Source organism: Hypanus sabinus, chromosome 3 (assembly GCF_030144855.1).
Source record: "Hypanus sabinus isolate sHypSab1 chromosome 3, sHypSab1.hap1, whole genome shotgun sequence".
Lineage (NCBI taxonomy): Eukaryota > Metazoa > Chordata > Chondrichthyes > Myliobatiformes > Dasyatidae > Hypanus > Hypanus sabinus.
In genome coordinates, this window is record NC_082708.1 from 153,014,175 (window position 1) to 153,041,504 (window position 27,330).

Below are 27,330 nucleotides of genomic sequence, written 5' to 3' on the forward strand. Positions count from 1 at the left end.
TTAACAAAATCCCAAGCTTTTTGCAGCTGACATTTTCAATTCCTGCATTTCTTTAATGTGATGTAAGATAATCACAAGACACAATTTGCAATGCAGCACATCTATGAAAGCCAAATCTGAGGTGGAAACAAGGGAAGTTCCATCCACTTGCACTGCTGAGAATTGTGCTCTTCAAACTGATTGAACCATGTACATCCTTGCCAATGGTACAAATCAGCATGTTTTTTGGTTGGCCAGGCAGCACCTATGGAGGAAAATATAGACATTTCCCATTGACTGTTAATTCCCCTCGATAGATATTGCCTGACCTGCTGAATTTCTCCAGCATTTTGTGTTGTTGTTCAAGGTTCCCAGCATCTACAGAATCTTTTGTATCTAGCCTGTGCTCTGGCTTGGTGTCTGAGCAGAGACTTGGAGAAATGAAGAAAGAGTGTGTTCTAATAGTAAATCTGTTCAACCTATATTTTTCTAACAACGCAGTTGAAGATTTTTAATACATCTGATCACTACATTATTTCATATTGACTACGGTATTCTTTAGAAATAGAAACAGCAAATGCTGGAGCTGCAGGTGAGGAAGTATCTGCAAATGGAGAAAGAGTAGATACTTAGGTTGATGAACTGGAAGAGTGAGAAAACAGTTTTGTACTTGTGGGAGGGGTGGAGACAATGAAGAGAATGTCTGTGCTGGGTGGAGACCAAATTTATTCACTTAAAACAAATTCTTTTGATGTTGTTTAGGTGAAGGTAATGGATGCTTGCCAATCATCACTGACCTGTTGATAGCAATGTAAGCAGGGAGAAGAATGAGGCAAAAACATGGAAAAATAATGCTTAAAATGTCAGAGCAGGGTGGTGGTTCCTAGAAATCTAAAAGTTAAAAAAAAACAGGAATCACCTCACAGACCATATGGCATCTATAGAGAAAAGATCCAATAGAAAAGATGGATAGCCTTGCATTAGAACTACCAGCTTCTGTCACAAGCAGGAATGGCTGGTGATCTGAAATTGTTGAATTCAGTATTAAGTTCCAGAGGGGTGTAACATGCCTACATCAAAGGTACGGTGCTTTTCCTTGAGTTTCTCTTCTCTAAATTTTATATAAGAATTAGAAATCTGAATCAGGATTATTATTACTATATTATATGACATTAATTTTTGTTATTTTGTGGCAGCAGTAGAGTGCAAACCAAAATATAATTGTAAGTTACAAAGTACTGCAAGAAAAGGATAGTGCTCATGGACCATTCAAAAATCGGAAATGGGAGGGGAAGAAGCTGTTTCAGAATCATTGAGTGTAGGTCTTCAGGCTCCTCTCTGTCTCTCCAGTGACAGCATTCTTGAAGTTGTGGACAGTTCTGATTGTAATGGAGCTGGTGGAGTCTACAACCCTTTTACAGCTTCTTGTGATCCTGTGAGTTGGAGCCTCCATACCAGGCGATGATGCAAGAGCCAGAATGATCTCCACCATGCATCTATAGAAACTGACAAGGGTCTTTGGGAGTGTGAGGAGATTTGATGTAGCTCCAGTGATGCCTTCTTCATGATAGTACCAATGTGTTGAGCCCAAGATAGATTGTCTGAGATGTTGACATCCGGGAACTTGAAGCTGCTTATCCTTTCCACTGCTGACCCTTTTAATGTGTATTCCCAACTTCCCTTTTTTTTAATTATTTGATTCACCTCTTGGCTGTGCTGCAAATTTATTCTGAAATTTGCTCTGCTTTACCTACTTGAAAAACATTCCTCATGTTCTGATCTCTGTTCACATGGGTCAGTGAAAGATCTATTTTGTTTTGAGAATGAATGAATGCTTTGTCATTGGGCACTATTGCAAATAAACATACAGCAATATAAATTGGAAACAGGATGAGGCCAGTCAGCCCATTTATTAACCTAGAAGCTAATTTCCATTTATCTCCAAACCAGGATTTCTTTCTAGACCTGGTAATTTTTTCTGATCAAGAAGGCATTCAGAAGAATTGAAAAGTGAAGTTATTGAAACATGGGGGAATCCTAAGTGGGTGTGACTGGGTAGATGTTGAGATCTCCACTCATGGGAGAATCTTCAATGAGGGACATAATTATAAGATTAGGGGACAGCGGTGTGTATGCAATCCTTAGAAGGGTTGGTGACTCTCTGAAATCCTCTACCCCTGACATTTGTGGAGGCTGGATTATTGGGGGAAATTTAAGGATAAAATAGGTATGTTTTTAAAAAAATAGATCTTGTAATTGAAGGCAACAGGGCATTGACGGAGGAGGAGATGAGGCCTGGGGCAGATCAGTTATATCGTATTGAATGGTGGGGTAGGTTTGAGGGATCGAGTAGTCCATTCCTGTTCTAATCTTTATGTGTAAGACTCTCTTTGCTTCACCACCCTTTGAGGAAGAGAGTTCCCAAGACATGACCCTCCAAGAGATGATAAGTTGTTCCATTTCTGGTTTAAAAGATGATCTTTCCTTCTCCCAACAGGACATATTTTCTCCATGTCCACCATATCAAGATTGTATAAATGAAACACATTACTATTATCATCAATATAATTGGTCTCTGTTGAAAGATGCCCTTGGAGGCTAATTTTAACAGGAACTGAAGCTCCTTCCTAATCTGATTGGGAATCAGACCAACGATCGATTTTAAAAACTTGAGAAAGCCAAGTTAGAAATGGTAGATATTGGCATTGTGAGGTTAGAACTGATGTATTTCACTGAACTTAATAGACAGTACAGCTCAATTTGTTCAAATGGTACCCGATAACCCAGGTGGTAATAAGGTGGAAGATTCTGTTCCATCCTTTAAATCAACAATTTGTACTCGATTAGTGTAGAAATACACCCAAAAAGTTAATAAAAAATCATATCTATGTTGATTTGTTTGCCAATAGCATCTGCTTTTGGTACTTGTGTTTTAGGAGATACATATACCTCTGTGTGTGTGTGTGTGTGTGTGTGTGTGTGTGTGTACTGTACTCACTTTTATTGGAGGAAGGGATATAATATGCTGTCTTAATCTGCAAACCTTTCAACCTTCACCCTTTTCCTCTAACCCACATATTTTGCAAGATATGCTTATAGCAGAAATAACTAGCTCAGTGGAATTTGTCTTTCTTGACATAAGTCTAAATTTAAATTGTATGTTTACAGAAGAGTAAGTTGCTTGTAAACTGGAAAATCTGAAAATACATCGTTAGTTAGATCCCGTAAGGAATTATTTTGAGTTAAAAGAAAGCCCTTTTTCTCTTTTTGAAGTGATTGCTGTACTACTCATTCTCTGCACTGCCTAAAGATTTAATGTGTTATAGATCTATAATATTGATTTAAGCCACATAGCTATCTTGTCCTTCTGGTTACTTCACTATCCATAGTTAATCCATGAAGTGATGCAGGGGTGTTTTTGTCATGGTGATATAATTGGAATCAGTGCCTGAAATCAAGGAGTATATAATAAAATGTGAAAGGGTTAAAGAAACAATGTTTGTTCCTTGAGGGATGTCCACCTTTATCTCCTGCTTCTGTTCTGGAGGAACAGAGGACCTTTCATGATCAGGCTGAGCAATTATTGCTTGAACAAAGAAGCTGGTATTAGAATACTGTTACTGTGAAAGAAATATTCACTTTCCCAACATGTTACCTTTTCTCTCCTCTTTTCTACAACTATTACGGTACAGCCCAGTGAGTGGGTTTAAGCCACACCTAGGCTATTCAGATTTCCATGTAGTAACACTTCATCATATATGGGGTACACTTCCTCCCGGGATAGAAACATCAAACACTGGAGGTGAGAGGGGGCAAGTTTAAAGATGTACAGGGCAAGTTTTTTTTTCCTACACAGTGGTGGGTGCCTGAATGTGCTGCCAGTGGTGGTAGCGGAAGTGGATGCGACTGTGGCATTTAACAAAAGTTTAGATAAGCTCATGAATATGCAGCAGTGGATGGGTATGGATCTTGTACAAGCTGAGGAGATCAGTTTAATTTGGCAACATTGTGGACTAAGGGGCGTTCCTGTGCTGTACTGTTTAGTCTACAATATCTAGTCTTCAGGTAGAATTGATTTTAATGATGCCTCTTGTTAGCTTCTTCTGCAAGACTACACCAGTGCAGAAGATACCTTTTGCAAAGCCTGCTGATGTCCTCAATCTGTGCATATCTTTTTGGAATGCTGTTGACAGTGGAGATGATTGACAACCACCCTGCTGTGTAATTATTTTCAATTTATTCCATTTTTCTGGGTAAATTACCCTTGCTTCATTGGGAGAAGTTATTGTAGTATCTGGTTGCTCTCTAAATGGACAGACTCCCTTTACTGATTACGAAGGCTTTGCTTTCTCTGGGTCTCATGAACTTCCCTAGTTGGCACAATGAGGTCATTAAATGCCATTGTTCACGGCTGTACACAGTTGTACAGCCAGTGTAGAACTAAATCAAAGGTGCTATATATATATAAAATACAGGGTAGCAAGATTCTACATACAAAGATTGACCAACTGATATGATCATGTAGTTTCCATGTTAGTTGAGGGATAAAATTGGCTATGACATCAGGTGATCTCTGCTTCTTTTCAGCAAGTTTTGATGGATTGTGATACCAGCAGTTTTGAGGAAATACGTGGCTTTGGATTAATAATAATAGCATTACTTCAGCACTTCCCAAGTACGTAAGTACCAGCCTCAGTTGTACATTAATGAGAGCCATTAAGTGATTGGGAACCAGAACATCGGCTAGTATTTCCTTTCAGAATCCCAAACACCTGTGGCCAATCATAAGTGTTCTGCGTGAGATGATATTCGGCAGACATCTATTGAAAACTTGAGATAATATGCAACAAAAGTGGAGTTGAACATTGGGATAGCTTGTTCGTTATTTTGTTTTTAAAGTGCAAAGTGACGATAAATATTTGCTTTGATGTGAATTATCATCAAACTGATGCCAATGAAACCAAATTCTATCAATTCAAGTGAACAAAAACTCACCTACTAGTTGTTTCCATTTAAAAAAAAATTGTAACCCATCACTGAATGACTAATTTTCTTCTGACTAGAACTGCCACACAGGTAATAGGATGCTTGCCTTGATCTGTTACTTGCCTATTGTGTGAAATTCCAATTGTTAGAATTTGCTTTCTGTAGCAAATAAAAACATTTTTACATTGGAATGCAATTTTCACTGATAAGATATTGTCAAAGCCACTATGTGTGCCTGTTTTTTATTCTAATTTGATTCCAAATTAGCTGACAACCACATGTGTACATGAGATACCCACTGTGATATAGAAGCTATTATTAGTAATCAGTCAGCAGGGCAATAGTATACACGTATCTTTGCATAATCAGGCTCATCTTGGTTTGTGCCTCGCCAGTTGCAAATCTGAATGCTGCCCTAAACTTCCATGGTTGCATGGTTCCCCATGCATTACAGTTGTCAGATTAGCTCCCTTGCAAGTGCAGTATGTGATGAACGGATTATGAAGGGAGATAAAGCTCTGTGCATGGAATGTCCTGATTACCTTCTCATAGAATCAGAGTCCTAGAGTGATACAACACAGGAAAAGACCCTTTAGCCTATGGAGTCCATACCAACTATTTACACTTATCCTACATGAATATCCTTTATTTCTGCCCACATTCTAATCAATTCCCCTCATATTCTATCACTCACCTAAACACGGGACAATTTATGGTGGCCTATTAACCTATCATCTGCACATCTTTGGGATGTAGAAAGAGGTCAAAGGACCTGCAGGAAATCCATGCAGCTGAGAAATAGCCACTTTGTACAGATAGTATCCGAGATCAGGAGACTGCCTGGGTCTCTGGTGGTGCACTACGCAGTACCATTCTCTGGTCTTCATTGCTAGGGGCATAGAGTGCAAGAGTCAGAAAATCATGCTGCAGTTCTATTGAACTTGTGTATGGTCAACTTGGAATACTGATGTAGTTCTGGCTGCTCCATTTATAGGAAGGATGTGGAGGCTTTGGAGAGGGTTCAGAACAAGTTTGCTGGTATGCTGCCTGGATTAGAGGGTGTTAGACAAACTGGGGTGGTTTGCTCTGGAGCTTTAGAGGCTGAGGGGAAAGCTGAGAGGCACAGATAGGATAGACAGCCAAAATAATGTTTCCCAGAGAAGAAATATCAGTTGTTAGAGGGCCTGCATTTAAGATGAGGAGAGGAAATTTGGAAGGAGATGAGTTGTACAGTTTTTTTTCACACTGGTGTCTGGACTATGATGCTAGGGTGGTAGTGGAAGCAGATCTAACAGTGATGTTCAAAGGCTGATAAATATGTGGGGAATGAAGGGATATGGTTCGTGTACAGGCAGGAGGAATAAGTTTAATTTGGCAATGTACTCGAACCTGTGCTGTACTCTTCTATATTCCCTCTGTCAAAGGCCTTTTCATTATTTTCCAATATCTCTGAATATGGAAACAGTTTACAAAATGATGCAAAGTATTCCAAATGAATATTTAATAAAACCTTTAATAACAAATATTCAAAACTGTGGTTCATTTAAACACAAAAGTATACATTGAAAGAAAAAATTATCTAAACTTGCCTTTTAAATGCTTCAGCTCCAAATCCTCCTCATAGAAATAAATCTACATATACCTCTGTTCTGTAATCCATGTCTTGCTTCTCTATAAGCATTATACTGCTATACACTCGAACTCGTTCATTTGTTGGAAAGTTGTTTGTTCAACAGGTTCTTGCTTGGTGTCCAAATCTCTTCCATCAAGTAAATAATTCCTCCTGTCATGTGCTTCATATTCCACATTGTGATGATAGTAGTTGGCATCCCTGTCCTCGAGGGTAAAAATTGCAGTCTCATCGCTTCCCTGCCTCCCAGCTTCTAATGCCATTCCCATGCTTTTCCCTTCCCTTTTAGACCATAGGACATGAGAGCAGAATTAGGCCATTTAGTGCATTGAGTCTGTTCCATCATTCGAACATGGCTAATTTATGGACCCTCTCAACTCCATTGTCCTGCCTTTTCTATGTAACCTCTGACACCCCTATTAATGAATGACATATCAACCTCTGCTTTAAATATACCTAATTACTTGGCCTCCACAGCTGTTTGTTGCAACAAGTTCCACAGATTCATCACCTTCTACCTAAGGAAATTCCTCCTCATCTCTGTTCTAAAGAGGCATCCTTCTATTCTGAGGCTGTGCTCACTGGTCCTAGATTCTCCCACTGTGGGAAACATCCTCTCCGTTTTTTACTCCGTCTAGTCCTTTCAATATTCAAAATGCTGGTGGAACACAGCAGGCCAGGCAGCATCTATAGGAAGAAGCACTGTCAACGTTTCGGGCTGAGACCCTTCGTCAGGACTAACTGAAAGGAAAGATAGTAAGAGATTTGAGAGGGGGAGGGGGAGATGCAAAATGATAGGAGAAGACAGGAGGGGGTGGGGTGAAGCTGAGAGCTGGAAAGGTGATTGGCAAAAGGGGTACAGAGCTGGAGAAGGTAAAGGATCATGGGACGGGAGGCCAAGGGAGAAAGAAAGAAAGGGGGAGGGGAGCACCTTCCAGGTGAGGCGACACTTCACCTGTGAGTCGGCTGGTGTGGTATACTGCATCCATTGCTCCCGGTGTAGCCTTTTATATATTGGTGAGACCCAACGCAGACTGGGAGACTGTTTCGCTGAACACCTACGCTGGGTCCGCCAGAGAAAGCAGGATCTCCCAGTGGTCCCACATTTTAATTCCATGTCCCATTCCCATTCTGATATGTCTATCCATGCCCTCCTCTACTGTCAAGATGAAGCCACACTCAGGTTGGAGGAACAACACCTTATATGCTGGCTGGGTAGCCTCCAACCTGATGGCATGAACATTGACTTCTCTAACTTCCGTTAATGCCACTCCTCCCCTTCTTACCCCATCCCTGATTATATTTAGTTTTTTCCCCCTCTCTGCCCATCACTCTGCCTGTTCTTCATCTCCCTCTGGTGCTCCCCTCCCCCTTTCTTTCTCCCTAGGCTTCCCGTCCCATGATCTTTTCCCTTCTCCAGCTCTGTATCCCTTTTGCCAATCACCTTTCCGACTCTCAGCTTCACCCCATCCCCTCTGATCTTCTCATATCATTTCACATTTCCCCCCCCCCCCACTTTCAAATTTCTTACTATCTTTCCTTTCAGTTAGTCCTGATGAAGGGTCTTGACCCGAAACGTCGACAGTGCTTCTCCCTATAGATGCTGCCTGGCCTGCTGCATTCCGCCAGCATTTTGTGTGTGTTGTTTGAATTTCCAGCATCTGCAGATTTCCTCATGTTTGCCTTTCAATATTCAGTAGGTTTCAATGAGATCCCTCTTGTTCTTCTAAGCTCTAAGTACAGGCCTAGGTCTTCCCACTACCTTTTTAACTGGCTAACTCTTCCCACATGAAGGGTCTTGACCTTGAATATTCTCCGTCTATTTGCCTCCAAAAATGCTACCTGACCCACCATGTACCCCCAGAACTACTGAGTGGTGCTTCAGAGTTCCAGCCTCTGCAGTGTCCTGTGTGTTGGCAGTTTTCTTAGGAAAGGTGAAACTGTTCTCTCTGTAGCTAATCTGGGTTTAAATAACTAGAAATTACCCTGAAAAAATAAAACTTGGAAGGGACTCTTGTTCCAGACAAAAGGCAGAGAGTTCTGTTTTGAGTATTTAAATAGTTTACAAAGTAGCTATTTTGTACTTGTGATATAAAAGGGGGCTATTTCTGGCCCGTTGAATCTATCTATTCAGCTCACTTCCACTATTTTGCCATGTCAAATATTCTTCCTACATTGCACTCTACTCCCTCTGGATTCTACTTAAGAGTGGGCAATTAGCTTTCTGATCTGAATACATACGGGCTGTGGAAGCAAACTGGTGTACCTGGGGGAAACCCACATTGGCAAAAGAAGAATGCACAGTCTCCACACAGACAGCTCTGCAGGTCAGGGCAGTATAATTGCAATGAGCTAGTATTAATTACTTTAGTCTGATGGTACGTCCAGCACTATGTGAAGAGACTGTTTCCAAAACAATGCATTTAGATTTCATGTGAAGTTTCTGAAATCTCATTTTCCATTGTGGGGAATTGATTTTGAAGCTGCTTTTAACCTTTCACATTTCAACTAATTTTGATTGGGTTATGTTGGGGTGGGGGGGAAACAACATGATCACTTCTTGCATCTTAAGTTTTTCTGTTGAGGATAATCTACATGATTTATTTGGCATTGTTGTTTGAGGGTTTGCAATAATTTGCAGAGAATAATGTGCATCAAAACAGCTTTACAATGAAAATGGAAGAAATCATACCACCACATAACTCCTGGGTTGTTCTTGTACCACAATAACAGTTGGAAAATGAGGTGAAACTGCAGAACATTAAGCACAGCAGGGTCCCAAGAGCAAGTGATATAAATACACTATGCAGCTTCTGTTGAGGGAGAAATATGGCCAACACAAGGGAGACCATCCGTTTTTCTTTGATTTGTGCCTTGGAATCTTTAATATTTATCTGAAAGTGCAGATGGGACTTAGTTTGATATCCTGTCAATGCGGCCAAATTTGCGAAAGTGAAGTCCCTGCAGTTAGGTGTTGTTAGCTGCAGAAACTGTTAAACCATGATTGCAGATACTTCAATGCAAGTATAGGAGTTTTTGTCTTGTTTGTTAAGTTGGAATCTTCAGTGATTGAAATAATAGCCTTTTTTTTTCAGCATTCTGAGCTCGATTTGCCGCTAGATTTTTATTCTGGTTTTCTCCCATGTGCTAGCTGATGGTGGGTAACTGACCACTGCACATTTGCTTCATGGAGTAGGTGGGTGGCAGGAAAATGGGGGGATGGTGGTAGTGGTGAGAACCTGATGGACATGTGAAAAAGAAAAACACACAGAGAAATATGTGGAGGAATGGGATTGGTGGGCGCTGCGAGAGCAGGTATGGACCAATCATTTCCTCCTTTGTCATAAGGACAGCTATGTAGGTGTCCATACGTACAATGTTATTTGTAGATTACATATGTGGAGGATGCTTTCATTGCTGAAATTACCTAACAGAGATTCCATATCTCAATGCGGCCTTGTAGCATAGTGGTTAGCACAAAGCTTTACAATACCGGAGACCCAGGCACAATTCCGGCTGTCTAAAGAGCTTGTACATTCTTGACGTGATGCCATGCATTTCCTCTGGGTGCTCATGTTTCCTCACACAGTCCAAAGATGTACCAGTTAGAAGGGTAATCAGTCATTGTAAATTGTCCTGTGAGTAGGCTAGGGTTAAATTGGGGGTTGCTGGGTGACGCAGCTCGAGGGGCTGGAAGGGCCTGTTCAGAGCTGTATTTCAATAAATCAATAGCAAAATTGTCAAAACAATTTATTTCACGAACAAGAGAGAATCTGCAGATGCTGAAAATCCAAGCAACACACACAAAATGCTGCAGGAATTTATCAGGCCAGGCAGCATCTATGGGGGAAGAAAATGTACAGTCGACGTTTCTAGCCGAGACCCTTCGGCAGGACAAGTAATTTATTTGTTTTTTTATCTGTTATAGTTCTGTTTTTTTAGTTATTTACTACCTAATTTTCATTCCTTACCTTTCTTCAAGTCTATTTTTCCATTGGATAAAATGTGTCCTTGGGGGTTATTACATCAAATTGAAGGTTGGATAAATGACTGTTTGCATTGGCATAACCTGGTTCATCTTTGTTGTATTACAACATGGAACAGCATAAAGCTCTGTCAAGAGAGTTACGAATTTGGCAGCGGTCCCAGAAACCGAGCAAGCATTTATAGAATGCCTTTTAATGCAATAAAGCATCCTATGGAACTTGACAGACTTATCAAGCAAAGTTTGATAGTTGGACTACTGACAAAGGCAAGTCTATTGTCATGTGCACAAGAACATGTTTGCACAGGTGCAAAGAGAAACTTGCTTGCAAAAGTATCATGGGATCATAGCTTCAGAGACGTCACTTACGAGAAAATATTAAGGAAAAGTTGTACTCAATTTTTCAAAGAGTAAGCACAATTAGAACAGAAAGAACTGAAGTTCATTTTAGTACAAAGACATCAAATTGGTCAGAATGTTGCTGAACTCTAGTGATTAGGGTTGTTGTGGTTTGTTCAGGAATTGAATGGATGAGGCTGTTCTTGAAAATGGTTGTGGGGGACTTCTGATTTCTGCTGAAGTAGAAGCCTGCCAAGTGGCATGGCACAGATGGTGGGGAGCTTTGGATATTGCTTTATTGATGTAGTACTTGCTGTAGATGCTACTAATGGTGAGGAGGGATGCGCTCATGATATTTTGAGCACTGCAGATTTTGCATTCCTATATATTCAAATTGCTGTACCAAACCATGATGCAACTTGTCAGTGCACTTTTAATAGGAAGTATGTAGAAGTTTGTTGGAGTGTTTGGTCACAAGCCAAATCAAACCACAGAGATGTTGGGACAGGTGACTGAATAATAGGCCACCGACTTGGATTTCATGAGATCATTTCAAGGAGGAAAGAGGGGTGGAGGGCGAGAATGGTTCAAGCAAGAGATTCAAGAGCTTGGGATTTTTACAGATGAAGGCAAGCCTAGCTGCCAGTGGTGATTAAAGTGAGCCTTAATTAAGAGGATAAAGTTTGTAAAAGATCTCAAGGGCTTGTTCATCTAAACAAAGTTGCAGAGAGGCAGTGAAAACAGTGGTGAGAATTTTACAACTGAAGAATTACCACTCAGGGAACTAATCTAGGTTACACGTAAACATGTGATTTCAACCACAGATTAATGAGGCAGTATCCCCAATCAGTCACACAAATATTAATATTGCTGTTAGCAATATTTTTAAAGAAACAAAACATGGCATAAACTGAATAGGCTGTAACAAAAGGAATTTAATCATCTGAGCAGGAATGATAATTGTGTGAAGCGAGGTTAAGACATTTTCTCATGTGTCCCGTCACTATGATTGACAGCACAGATGATTGGTCAGCTGATCCTGCTGAATGCTCTGGAGGTTGGTGGTTCATTCAGACTAACCTGTCAGGGTAATCTTGCATGTCTCAGAGCCCCCAGCCATCACTCTGATATGTCAATGAAGCCCTGAATCTAAGCAAGTTTCATTTGAAATAAATGAAACAATGGAACAGCAAGCCAGAAGGGTGCACACTAATAATGGACCACAGCTATGCTGCAGATTACTTACAAAGACCATTGAGAGCACATCAACGTAACTGTTAACATTCTGGTTTTAATTTTGAAAATCAACAAAGCCAGCGCAAGAGGAGTAATTTTCTTGTTGCAAGAGGGACCCAGAAGTGAAAGATTCTTTACACTTCCACTGGGTTGGAGTGATTGGAATATTGATACATTTGTTTATTATTGTCACATGTACAGTGGAAAAAAACTTGTCCTGCGGACTGGCCATACAGCTCAATTCATTAATCAATGGTGCATTGAAATAGTACATGGTAAAACAATAACACAGTGCAGAATGAAGTGTTATACTACAGCGAAAGTGCAATACAGACAGATGAGGTCTCATCAAGGTAGGTTGTGAGGTCAAGAGTCCATCTTATTGTACTAGGGAAACATACAATAGCCTTATAACTCTGGAGTAGAATTTGTCCTTGAGCCTGATAGCTCCTGCTTTCAGACTTGTCTATCTTCGGCTTGATGGATGAGGGGCAAGGTCTTTGATTATGCTGGCTGCTTGCTGAGCCGGCAAAGTGTGGAGAGAGTTGATGGAAGGGAGGTTGGTTTCCATGATGTGCTGAGCTGTGTCCACATTCCTGGGCAGAGCAGTTGCCGTACCAAGCCATGATAATTCCAGATGTGCATCAATGAGGGTCAAAGGTGATGTGCCGAATTTCTTGAGCCTCCTGAGGAGGTTGAGCTGTTGGCAAGCTTTCTTGGCTGAGGCATCGACATGATCAGGATGGGCTATTGGGGATATTCACTCCTATGAACTTTCAACACTCATGACCTCAGCATTGTTGATTTAAATTGGACCATGAGATGAGTGACAGAGTGTGTGATGGGGGAATGATAAGGTTGAGCAGATAGTTTGGAAGGCAGTAAACAGAACACAACAACACAGAAAAAGGTTCTTCAGCCCACGATGTTCTGTTGATTTGATTATGCTCTTAATTAAATGCCTAATTAAACCATTCCCGATGCCCCCCCCGCCTACACAATATCCCTATCCCTCCATTCTCTGCACATTCATGTGCCTATCAATGAGCCTCTGAAACAGCTCCATCGTATTTGCCTCCACACTACCTCTGGCAGAGCACTCTGCCTCTGTTTCTGCCAAGTGCTCCAATAATTTCCTCCCATGTTTCAAAGACATGCTGTTGGGTTAATAGGGTGGTGAGCCTGTGGAATTCATTCCGCAGAGTGTCATAGAGGCCAATTTATTGGGTGGCTTTAGGCAGAGATTGATGTGTTCTTGATTAGTAAATGGGTTACAGGGAGAAGGCAGGAAAATAGGGTTGAAAGAAATCAACCAAGAGTGAATAGAGGAACATATTTGATGGGCTGATTGGCCTAATTCTGCTCTTACATCTTGCATTGAGATGTTGTAGGGAAAATCATGAGCCTTGAAAGGATTTTGCGCTATTTATTTGGTGGTCTTGTCTATAGGGATATAAGAATCAGAATCAGGTGTCATATCGTCGGCACAAGAAGTTGTTGTCTTTCTGGCAGCAGTACAATGCAATACATAATATTAGAAAGAAGCATGAATTACAGTAAATAAGTAGTGCAAAAGTAGAAATAAAAAAAGTGGCAAAGTTAAGTTCATAGGTTCAATATCCATTCATTAATTGGATGGCAGAAGAGAATAAGCTGTTCGTGATTCGCTGAATGTGTGCTTTCAGGCTTCTATACCTCCTTCTCGACGGTAACAATGAGAAAAAGGCATGATGTTGTCAGTTATCTCTCTATTGTGTGTTCAGACAACTCTGATGTAGGTTGCCAAATTTCACCATTTGGGCAAGTGTTTGGCAATGATGCACCCACCTTTTTATATGCACTTATTACTCAATCTTTCTCATTAAATACTTTATTTGAAAATGAAATCTCATATGAAAGAATCCTTCATTACACATGAATGGATAGATGTTCTTGACAAATGCAGGCAAGTGCTGCTGATGAAGGTTTATTTGTTTTGGCATCAACCTGACTTATCAGTGAAAAAGTTTTAAATGCTGGTTCAGAATCAGAATCACGTTTATTATCACTGGCATGTAATGTGAAATTTGTTAACTTAGCAGCAGCAGTTCAATGCAATACATAATCTAGCAGAGAAAGAAAATAAAATAAATAAAATAAACAAATCAATTATGTATATTGAATAGATTAAAAAACGTGCAAAAACAGTAATAATGTGCAAAAACGGTAATACAGTGCAGTATATTTTTAAAAAAAGTGAGGTAGTGTCCAAAGCTTCAAGATCAACTTAGGAATCGGATGGCGGTGGGGAAGAAGCTTTTCCTGAATTGCTGAGTGTGTGCCTTCGGGCTTCTGTACCTCCTACCTGATGGTAACAATGAGAAAATGGCACGCCCTGGGTCCTTAAAATGGACACTGCCTTTGGAAACATAGAAAACCTATAGCACAATACAGGCCCTTCAGCCCACAAAGCTATGCCAAACATGTCCTTACCTTAGAAATTAACTGGGGTTACCCATAGCCCTCTATTTTTCTAAGCTCCATGTACCTATCCAGGAGTCTTTTAAAAGATCCAACTGTATCTGCCTCCACCACCGTCACCAGCAGCCCATTCCACGCACTCACCGCCCTCTGCATAAAAGATCTTCCCCCTGACGCCTCCTCTGTACCTACTTCCAAGCACCTTAAAACTGTGCCCTCTCATGCTACCTATTTCAGCCCTGGGAAAAAACCTGTGACTATTGACATGATCAATGCCTCTCATCATCTTGTACACCTCTATCAGGTCACCTCTCATACTCCATTGCTCCAAGGAGAAAAGGCCGAGTTCACTCAACCTGTTCTCAGAAGGCATACTCTAGGCAACATCCTTGTAAATCTTTCTGAGACACTGCTCCCTAAAGATATCCTGGGTACTTTATAGGCTAGTGCCCAAAAATGGAGCTGACTGGATTTACAACCTTCTGCAGCTTCTTTAGGTCCTGTGCAGTAGCCCCTCCATACCAGACAGTGACATAGCCTGCCAGAATGCTTTCCACGGTACAACTATAGAAGTTTTTGAGTGTATTTGTTGACATGCCAAATTTCTTCAAACTGCTGTCTTGCCGCCTTAAGTTATGTTGGGACCAGGTTAGATCCTCAGAGATCTTGAACTTGAGATTGCTCCCTCTCTCCACTTCTGATACATCTATGAGGATTGGTATGTGTTCCTTCGTCCAGTAGTGGTTTATTTGCCGAGTTTGAAGTGAATTGGGGAATCAAGATCTTTTAGCTGTGACATTCTATGGAAACAAAAGTGTTTTAAGTTCAAGTGAAGCAATTTATTTCTTGGAAAATTGTATCTCTGTCACATTTTAGTCCGTTGAAATAAAAGAAAATCACTGGGTTGATGGAATGTAACTGATGTCCATTATGCTCGCATATTGACTGATCGTAACCAAATTACTTTCATCCACAGCATGCTATCTATATAGTTAAAGGGCCAGACCTTTTCGGTTGTAAGTTAGTTGTAGCACAGAAAACAATTAATTTTAATATTTTTGCAATGCCAAAGTATTTTCCAAGTTCTGATCTTCAGATTAGAATTCAGTGCATAGTATTTTTGAGAATTAGAATATCAAATTATTACCTAAATTTTGTTTGTTTCTTCACTTTATTGTTGTGCGGTCATTTGAATTGAGGAAGATATTTTCCTAAGTGGTGATCTGTGGGTGGGTTCTCAAAGGCTGATCAGTCCGATCTGGGACCTACATATTCTGGTGCAGCGTGGGTAGGATTAGGTAGTGTCTGTAGTTAGTGGCTGGGCCTTCTGGTTGCTCTGTCTCTCCTTTTACAGCTGCTGCATGGCGCTGGTCACTGTCATGTTGTGCAGCTCCGTCTTTAACAGATTTCCTCCACGTATGTCTATTGAATGCAATGTCTTCCCAGTTTTTCAAGCTGATTTGCCTACCAGGGGCTTGCTGATCTTCCTTCAGTGGGGAGTAAAGGATCTGTCTGGGGAGACATGAGTTAGGCATCCAGAGGATAGAACTTTCCAATGGAGTTGGTGTTCTTTATCATGGAGCAGATGCTGTTCATGTTGGCCTCCTCCAATTTGCTGGTATTAATGCATCAGTCTTTCCAGTTGATCGACAAAATCTTTTGTGAACGATTATATTTCAATATTATGATTTAATTTTTGTGAATACAGGGCTTTGTGATTGTAACTGTATTTTTAATACAATGTATTTGGTACTATATTATTTTTTCTTTTGACTTGTATATCATCTTGTACTCTGTATTCCTCTATGCAGAAACTAATAAAAATATTGAAAGAGAAAACGCGAGGCTCTTTGGTATTATTGGTCCAGGGCTTTCAGGTGCCATCTGTATGTGGTCCATGATTCGGCTCCATTCAGTGATTTAGGAAGCATGTCCGCTCAATAGACCAAAAGTTTTGTTTAGACCTGTAAGTTTCTTCACTTTAATTCCTCAAAATACTTGTCGTGTACCCTACAAAGAAGTTCAAAGTAGGCTTGAGGAGCAGCGCTTTGTCTTTAGTCTGGGGATATGATAGCCCTCAGGATTTCGTATTGATTCAACAACCTCAGATGACCAGGCTTCCTTGTTTGAGTTGGAACTGGTCAGTTCTGATTTAGCACCTGCATCTCACAATCCCAACATATTCTGTTGGCCTAAAAAAAAATCCAACTGCTGGAAACACTCAGCAGGTTAGGCAGCATCTGTAGAAAGAGAAAGAGTTAACTTTTCTGGCTTGAGATCTATGTTGTGTTTGCATGTTTTCCCTTCGACTGTGTGGGTTTTCCACAAGTGTTCACACAACTCAAAAGATAAACAGATTAGTAGCTTAATCAGTCACTGTAAAATTACCCTGTGTGTAGGTTGAGTGGCAGAATCCAGAGGGTGCCAATGAGAATATGAAGAGAATAAACTGTGATTATGTTGGCCTAGTGTAAATGGATACTGCTTGATCTGCTGGTTAGTCATTGTGGTAACACCATGCATTCTAACGAAACCATTCTGACCATCAGGAACCCATTTACAGTGTAGGACTGAGTGTCTTCAGTACCTTTCTGTTATTTTTTTTCAGATTTTCAACACCTGCAGTTATAATGGTCATGTTCTTTTATTCTTCATTTGTACCTTTGTTCATCTATTAATGCAATCTTGGGCTCCATTTTATCACTGTTATTCCCTTTGATTTCTCTGTTCCACCCCTCTCTTCAGCTCAAAGCACAGTCTGCATTGTTCCAACTCTACCAAAGGATTGTTGACCTGAAACATAAACTATTCTCTCTTTCTCCACAGAGTGGCTGACTTGCTGAGTGTTTCCAGCACTTCCTGTTTCATCGTTACTCTAATTCTATTGAATAATGACAAACCTTATTTCATAAACAGAAAATGTATTGCTCTCTCTTCCATGCCATTAAGTTTTAAAATTGTAAACACACCTTCTTAATCACTTTGTTAGCATCTTTCTAGTGTGTCAATGATTAGAGGTTTTCAGTGGATCTTCATCATTGTTTCTACTCTGGACTAGTCTGAAAGAAATCAGACTACCTATGCTCATCCAGGAGAGACCACTGCATGCCTCCAGTGTCTATGCAAACCTTTCTATTAAACTATCCATCTAAATAAATCTTTGTAAGTTTCTTGGTCAACACTTATTAATATCTCGTCAATGTTTTCCAAAACAGATTAAACATTCAATCTATTATTTTTTTAAACTATTTAATTATTTGGCTTTCTCTGCCTTTAGATCTGCAGTTTCTCTATTTTGTTAAGAGAATAGTGTTTCTTATTGGGTCTGCAATAAAATGAGTTTACATTTTAACAAGTTAACATTTAGTTGAATTGACTTTCTTGGTGCTTTTAATCATCTGGAATTGTGGAGACCCCATCAATGTATTACTCCATAAAAGCTTGTTTTGTATAGTCTGACAAGTATCTTGGAGCCCATAATTGCTTTTGGCTTCATATGTAGAGATTTAAACATGTAGCCAAGATATTATTTTTGATACTGTAGAAAAAATTATCCTCACAAATCCCTTGAAATTAGATTTGAGGCAGCTTTGTGATCTATTCTACATCTTACTGGCTATTTATCAAAAATGTCCTATATTTTGCCATGCAGTTTGAAAATGAATAATTAGAAACATAATTGGGTTTTGAACCCAGGAGAGTTTCATATTGTGAAATAGTGAAAATTAAAATCTCTGCTGCTCATCCTGTCTCAGTCTAAATATTGATATCAGTGACATTTTGGTCTCTCAATATTTATCTTGCAATGATAAAATACTGTATTACCTCTGTTAGAATTTTCTGTCCCTTAGCACAGTGTGGTTGGTTTAAAAAAGAATAGTGGCCACAACGTGCATTTAACATCATTTAATGCAGAAAATCAAAGCTCATACATAATCTAGGCTGAATTTGGTGAATTTGCTGAATCTGACATTGGATAAATGTAATTTGAAACACGGCTGAATTTTGCAGTTTAGTACTTCCGTTGTTATGGCTACAGATTAAGATTACCTGTGGCTCTCTGGCTATCACTGAATGGTTAAAAATGAAATTAGGCTAACAAAGTTAAAGTCAAGTTTATTGCCATATGCACAGTACATGAATGCATAGGTGTAATGAAAAACTTACTTGCAGGCAGCATCACAGGCCGCTAACATCAGATACACAATATTCACAAGGAAATCAGAAGGGTAAATCGTATGCAGTTCTTAACAAACAAGAACACAGATGGGACCAAAATAAAAACGATTCATCCTAGTGCAAAGTTGTCAATGGTATGACAATGGTGAAGTGGTGATTAAAGTTCTGAGGTAATGATTAGGATTGTGCCAGTTGTTCAAGAACTAAATGGTTAAGGGAAGTAGCTGGTGTTGAACCTGGTGGTGTGAGGTGTAGTCTTCTGTACTTCCTGCCTGGTGGTCGCTGTGGGAAGATGATATGGCCTAGATATTGTCCACTTGAGGCATTCCCTTGTATAGAAACTGTTGTGTGTTTAATATTTAAGTAATATCTGAGTAATCTTGGGGAGATTTTATATATTTGCTTAAGCATTCTTGTTCCTTTAAAAATACATTATGAATTATATATATAAATATGTGAAATGCATATGTCATGATGCTACCATGTGATAAGTTTGTCCCTCGATCAAAGTTAAACAAAGTTAAATCTTCATTCCTGAACTCGTATATCTTCCCTTGAATTAGTTTAATGCTTTGAAGTTACAGAACATTCCAGATGGCAATATACGTTGTAGCCCTGGGGAAAAGTACACACTCAGGATGACAAATACTTTTTCGGGTTTTAATTCCTTTATCTGTTTTAGATGTTTAAGTGCCAGAAGAGGGTCTTAATACAAAACGAATGACTTTACAATCAAGTCCTGCCATTACAATCTCTGTTTAACCTTCGATCCACACACTTGTGTATCGACCAATTGCGTATGCAGTATAAAAATACAAAGAAAATCACACAAAACCAATACAGTAGTGGCAATTCTGAAGAAACACAATACAAACAACATTAGAATCCCCCCAACCCTGAATCTTATACATAGCAGTGAAAAATGTAAGCGAATACATTTCATTTAAGACGTCTACTACTTTTTAGTACACACGTGCTGAACCCCTAAACGGAGACTAAACATTCATGTTACGCTGTTACATGCACAATCAGTCATCATACAATAAAGTTAGACAAAAGGTACATTTTGGCACAACTTTTACAAGATATTGCCTGGTAGTTAAATTACAGGAAGACTGACCTACTTGACTGATGAGGAACTTTGCAAGCCACGGTATCCAGTGTTGCTGAACACCGACGCTTGATCCGCCAGAGAAAGCAGGATCTCCCAGTGGCCACACATTTTAATTTCACATCCCATTCCCATTCTGATATGTCTATCCATGGCCTCCTCTACTGTCAAGATGAAGCCACACTCAGGTTGGAGGAACAACACCTTATATACCTGCTGGGTAGCCTCCAACCTGATGGCATGAACATTGACTTCTCTAATTTCCGTTAATGCCCCTCCTCCCCTTCTTACCCCATCCCTGACATATTTAGTTGTTTTTTTTCTTTCTCTCTGTCCATCACTCTGCCTGTTCTCCATCTCCCTCTGGTGCTTCCCCCCCCCCTCCTCTTTCTTTCTCCAGAGGCCTCCCGTCCCATGATCCTTTCCCTTCTCCAGCTCTGTATTACTTTCACCAATCACCTTTCCAGCTCTTAACTTCATTCCACCCCCTCTGGTCTTCTCCTATCATTTCGCATTGCCCCCTCCCCCCACTACTTTCAAATCTCTTAGTACCTTTCCTTTCAGTTAGTCCTGACGAAGGGTCATGGCCCAAAACGTCGACAGTACTTCTCCTTATAGATGCTGCCTGGCCTGCTGTGTTCCACCAACATTTTGAGTGTGTTGTTTGAATTTCCAGCACCTGCAGATTTCCTCGTGTTTGCTATCCAGTGTCGAGTTCTTTACTTATGAAAATCTAAAACATCCACATGTAAAATATGTCAAATGAACGATATTCTCGATTCACCAACAAGAATAAATGAATTCACATGGATATTGTAAATTAATGCTCACCTTTCCTCACCAAGCCCAGTACCTCTGGGGGGAACTTGATTCCAACGCCCTACCAGCTTCGGCAGCAGCAAGCAGAATGGTCTCCCCGCTATCCCGTGGGTGCGTAATGAAGTCACCATCTCCACTTAAAGGCAGAGACAACTATTCTAGCATTACCCAGATGAATGCCTAAGTACACTTTTAACGATACTGAATAAGATTCGATGGTCTCTGGGATAGTATAGTTTCTATACAAGGTTGAAATGAGAATATCAATATGAAAGTAAATATCAAACCTTATCATCTTTATCTGCTTTGCTTCATACTAGATTGCTTACTAAAATATTAATATTGAAAAACAATATTCTTGAGATTTTCTGAAATGTTAGTGAATTTAATGTTTGCTTACCCTGTTCTTTTGGCTATCTGTTGGCAATTATTCATATTTCTCAGTCGTGTTCTTTGCATTGTGTCTTCTGCTTTATTACCTTTAACTTCTGAGCTCATTCAAAACTCTGCAAACCCTCAGTTTTCTTCATTGAATGTCACTTTGTACCCTTCTGATTACACTGCTTCCCACTTTGGGCAGAGCCCAGCTTCAGAATTTCTTTCATGTTTCCAAGTGTTTCTCCATCTACAACTCCCAATAACTTGCACCACTGTCAGCGCTAATATTTTTCAACTTTTCTGAGCTCTGCCAGATTTTGCATCTTGTGATTTCCCAACTGCCATTGCTAAATTATTATAGTCACATGCACTGTGATACAGTGAAGAACTTTGTTTAGCTTGCCATCCATGCAGATCATTTCATTTGCTGAATGCATTGAGGTAATGCAAGGGTAAACAATTGAATACAGAATATAGTTTCATAGAGAGAATATGCAGGCAGACAATAAGGAGCAAAATCATAACAAGATAGGTTGTGAATTTATGAATCCATCCTATTGTACTAGGGAATAATTAAATAGTCTTATAATATTGGGATAGAACTTGTCCTTAAGCATGCTTTTAGCCTTTTGCATCTTCTGCCCATTGGGATGGTGAGTAAGGAGAATATCCAGGGTGGGTAAGGTCTGTGGTTATGCTGGCTGCTTGATCAAGGCATCAAGAATGACAGATGGGTTGATGAAGAGGGAGTCTGGTTTCCTGTGTTAGTGGTAATGAATTATTAGGCTCCTGTGGTCAGTCTTCAATTTTCTTACTGTGTTTGAGATGTTCCTTAATCCCTGTCTCTTTGATTGAACTCTTGGGTAACTATCCTTGTATTTGCTTGTGCATTTCTGTGTTAACTTAAATGCTCAACAGCTATCTGGGGATATTTTACCCTGTGCTAGATTGTGGTGCTTTTTAATTCCATGTCTATCTTTGACTTCACTGCAGGTCAAGTCTCAACTCCAAGCATTGTTCTGGACAGATCCACAAAACTGGAGTCTTCATCCCATCTGAACTTGTGAACTTGTGTTTCAGGCAGCTGGGTGCAGTTGAAAGAAAAGCTGGGGAAATTCCATTAAATTTACTATTCTTCATTCTACAGAATAGGTTAACAATGAACGTTTCATTTAGAATCAGGAGCGGTATACTTGGTCCTTTGTCTTCTCCGTCAGTCAGTATGATCATGGAGACAAGAGACTGCAGTTGCTGGAATCTGGAGCAACAAATGATCTGCTTGAATTCTTTCTGAAGATTTTGTTGCTTCATACAATAAGATCATGGCTGATTTGACCTACTTTCAGTTCTGCATTCCTGGGAACCTTTTACCACCTTGCGTATCAAGTGTATAAACACATGAGGGACACAGACAGGATAAGTCCACACAGTCTTTTTTTCGTTAGGGTTGAGGAGTCAAGACTGGGAGGACATAGGCTTGTGAGAGAGATTTAATAGAAAAAGGGCAGCTTCTTCACTCAGAGTGTCGTCAGATGTGGAATGAGCTGCCAGAGGAAATGGTTGAGGTAGGTACATTGACAACATTTAAAAAAACACTGAGGCAGATACATGGTTAGGGAAGGTTTGAAGGGATATGGGCCAAATGGTAGCAAATAGGACTGGTTTAGGCTGGAATCTTGTTTGACATGGATCAGTTGGGCTAAGGGGCTTGCTTCTGTGATGTGTGACTTTGACTCTTTGATTTTTAATTATTTTTCAGACAGAATTATATATAAATGTCGCATGTATTATGTAATATTTGGAGTATTGGGTACAGTTCTGGTCACTAATTATAGGAAAGGTGTCAACAAAATAGAGAGAGTACAGAGAAGATTTACTAGAATGTTACCTGGGTTTCAGCACCTAAGTTACAGAGAAAGTTTGAACAAGTTAGGTCTTTATTCTTTGGAGCGTAGAAGGTTGAGGGGGGACTTGATAGAGGTATTTAAAATTATGAGGGGGCTAGATAAAGTTGATGTGGATAGGCTTTTTCTATTGAGAGTAGGGGAGATTCAAACAAGAGGACATGAGTTGAGAGTTAGGGGACAAAAATTTAAGGATAACATGAGGGGGAATTTCTTTACTCAGAGAGTGGTAGCTGTGTGGAATGAGCTTCCAGTAGAAGTGGTAGAGGCAGGTTCGGTATTGTCATTTAAAGTAAGATGGATAGGTATATGGAGAGGAAAGGAATGGAGGGTTATGGGCTGAGTGCAGGTCAGTGGGATTCAGTGAGAGTAAGTGTTCAGCACAGACTAGAAAGGCCGAGATGGCCTGTTTCCATGCTGTAATTGTTATATGGTTATATGTACTGACATTCATTAAATGCTTTGTTTTGGCATGCCATCCAGACAGAGCTTTTCAAATACAAGTACTTTGAAGTACAGTTACAGAGAATGCAGAGCAGGTCAACAAATAAGGTACAACGGCTATGGCAAAGTAGATTGGGAGATCAAGGCTTCATCTTTAGCATACAAGACATCAATTTGAGAGTGTTTTACTATCTGGATAGAAACTGCCCTTGAGTCTGGTGGTACACAATTTCAGGCTTTGTAGAAAAGTCTCTGCTTCCATCACCATTTGAGGAAGAGGTTTCAAGCTGTCTGAGAGGACTTCAGAGAGTCTTCAGACTATTTATTTTCAGTTACTTTTTTTAAAAAAAGAATGACCTCCCAGTGAGAGTAAACACTCTGTTCACATCCAACTTGTCAAGATTTCTCAGGAACTTAAACATCCAGTGCTTAGGATCCTGAGAGATCTGTTGTAGTTCCCTGTTGTTCCAGTAGGAACAAATCCAGAAGGAGTATCTCTTGTCCGCAGTCATTACTTTTCTGAATCTCCTGTAAGATTGTGAGAGCTACAGGGCAGTATCCACAAAGACATGCCCTTTATTCTAAACTGTTGAGTGAGTTACTAAAAGATGCAATGCCAGTTTGTAAAAGCTTGATTATTTACTTGGGACCATGACAATTCTCCATCTTGCTCATCAAGAATTAAGTATCAGTTTGTACAACAAAATAATGTAATACTTTATTGGTGCTATTCACAAAAACTCCTGGCATCATGATTATGGTAGGGACCCCTCTGGGAGCTGTGCAAAGCCATGAATTTTCAAAGAAGTGACAAAGAATACTTCAAACAATTTGTGTTTTAGGCAACCACCAGAATGCCAAGCGTATAGACAATACGTGGTTTTCCTTGAGGTGTGTGAGAAGCATCCACTTGTTAAATCGTAACTTGTGTTTCTTTGCATCTGATCCATTTAGGAATGTTTCCCTGAATTAGACACATAAGAACAGGAGTAAGGCAAGCAATACATCCCAGTCTTCTCTGCCATTCAGTTAGATTGTTGTTAGTCCAATTGTGATCCCCACTTTACTGATTTGGCTGTAATCATGATTGCACTGCGAGTCAACAGTCACTGTCAAAATATAATGCAAGCTGATGTAGATTAATTCTGTACAAACTCAGCCTTGTGCTTATATAAGAGTTAACAAGCTCCCATGGACACTGTACAGGTGATAAATGGCATTATATTTTTCCTCTCTGATTAAACAACCAGAGATAATTGCTTCTAATTCAATTCATGGGAAATGATCAATTTGGGGATAGATTTAATAAAACTCTTCACTTTAAAAATTTCTCTTAATGAATATTGCTTTTAGCCAGAACCTTTCATGTTTGCTTTGAGGCAAAAAGCCACTTGACACCAAAAATCTTTTTCCCCTCAATTTTCCCCAGGAGAGTTAATTTGAAAGTCTTTTGTATTACACACTTCTGCCACTGAAAGGAGCTTAAAGCTGTGAAGTGAACATGGAAATATAAAGCAAGTTATATATTTTTGAGGGAAATAATTTTTAGTTCACTTTTCTGAATGTAATACTCTCTCAAACTTTCATCTGTCACGGATGCTTACTAGTTTCCTTTAATCTTCTCTTCCACCCAAGTTTGTTTATTTGTTAACAGAATGTGGCCAAGACCCAATTACTGTTCTCTCCTCCCCCTCCCATCGAGAAGAGGATAAGAGTGCCTGACGTACCAGTGAGCTCAAGGACAGCTTCTGTCCTGTTTTTAAAACTACCGAGTGTTCCCTGAGGACAATATGGCATCACACTTTCTTGTCGGTCTGCACTGCACTTTCTCCGTCACTGTACCACTTTATTCTGCTTTCTGATGCTGTTTTCCCTTGTACCAAATTAATACACTATATGATGAAATGATTCATTTGGATAACATGTAAAATAGAGCTTTGACTGTAACTCAGTACATGTGAAAATGTACAATAACAAACCCATTTACTGATTTATTATCAATTCTATAAGCCTAGTTTTCCCAAGAGGGACTTTACTAGGGGCAGGGAGAGGTACGACAGCTCACCAGATTGATTCCCAAGGCATTTAAGATTTTTTTTTGACATCTATTAATTAAGATTGAACTGTAAGATGAAAGGCAAAGGCATTTTAATGCCTTTTCAGATTTTTCCTTCCTGTGTTATTATCCACATCAGTCAAAGGAGAAAAAAATCATAATAACTCGATGCTCCAATTCCCATCAAATTTCTATTGGAACTCAAAATAATCCCCTTACACTGCCCTTCTGATCATGTGACAGTATACGGCACAGTTAATGGATTTAGAGACCACCTCACTACATTATCAGAGGAAGTTAAAGGTTAGATCTCAATTAATCCAGGGCTGAAAATTTCAGCATTGTACATTTTAATTCGTGGTGGTGTTGTCTGAGGCATGGTATACATGATTTTTACTTTAACTGATGAGACTGTTAAGGGTTCAGGGAGGGGGTATGTATTTAAATTTGTAGATTACAATCTTTAAAGTCATTACAGTAGATTTGGACAAATCTAATCTTTGCTCTTTATAAGTTGATCCTCATGAGTTCGGTTGTGGGTCAATGCCGATCAAATTACCTACTTCTCCTATCTTTAAATCCTCACATGAGATTGAATACTTCAGTGGTTACATTAACCTTCATTAACATGTAATTGTGTGTTTCTACATCTGTGAGATAAAGGCATTAACAGAGTGGTGTAGCTGGTTGAGCTGCTGTCTCACAGTTCCAGTGACCCGGTTTCAGCCCTGACCTCTGCTGCTGTCCATGTGGAATTTACACATTTTCTCTGTGACTGTGGAATTCTGGGTGCTTCAGTTTCCTCCCCCATCCAAAAGGCAAGCTGTTTGGTAAATTAAATGCCCCTTGTGTGTGTCAGTGACTGATAGAATCTCAGAGAGTTAATGGTGAAAGACAGAGGGAAGGGGTTTGTGTAGAATAGATGTTAGATGGTGAGCACAAATTTAGTTACCCTTTTACTGTGCTATTTGACTCTCCAACTCTGAGATGCATTTTGACCGTCGTGCTAACTGTCGTGAGTGGAAAAGGCCAGCAGAAATCATTTTTGCTTGTATTCAATATGTAACTATTGAACATGGGGAGAGAAAGAAACACATTAAGTGTTCTAAAACACATTCTAGGAGAAATATGCACATTGTCAATTTGCAAAGAAGTGGGAAAGTGGAATAAAAGTTGATGCTCTGAGAGCTGGCAATGGCTCATATGGGCCTTTGCTGTAAAGATGGGAGTTTCAGCAGATTTTAGTTGGAAAAAATCTTTGCTTCTGTATCACTTGACATCTGCCACTCGTCTGACAATTTTGACGTTTCAAAGGGAATGAGTTATTAGAGGAAGGTGTAGAGGAACTCCGATCCTGTTAAGGTGGCAAGAAGATGGGGTGATGATGGCCCTCACTCGCATCTCCTCCATTTCCTGGACTTGTGCTCTCACCTCACCTTCCCACCACTTTAACGGGGATAGAGTTCCTCTTGACATTACCTACCACCCCATGAGCCTCTGCATCTAACACATTATTCTCCACAGCTTGCACCATCTTCAAAAGGATCCCACTATCAAACTCATCTTTACTTCTTTCCCTCCCTGCATGCTCCACTTTCCACAGTGATTGCTCTCTCCATAATTCCCTTATTCAGTCATCATTCCCCGCCAATCTTCCTCGTGGCACTTATCCCTGCTAGTGGAAGAAGTGCTACGCCTGGCCATTCACCCATGTGTACTGTAACTGGTGCTCTCAATGTGGCCTCCTCTGCATTGGTGAGAGCGAACATACATTGGAGGGCATTTTGTCGGCACCTTTCACTCCATTCACAGCAAGCAGGCTTT

The 27,330-nt window shown here is 39.9% G+C and overlaps 1 protein-coding gene across 4 annotated transcripts in view; it reads left to right on the plus strand.

Moving 5' to 3' along the window:
• Nucleotides 1-27,330, plus strand: part of ccser1 (coiled-coil serine-rich protein 1) — a 1,385,167-nt gene that overhangs the window by 22,256 nt on the left and 1,335,581 nt on the right. Inside the window, exon 2 of one of the 4 annotated variants that reach the window (XM_059965410.1) lies at nucleotides 4,567-4,658. The exons of the other annotated variants lie outside the window; for them this stretch is intronic. The gene's annotated coding sequence lies outside the window, so the exon portion shown is untranslated. The remainder of the gene's footprint in view (nucleotides 1-4,566; nucleotides 4,659-27,330) is intronic. 4 annotated transcript variants of the gene reach the window in all.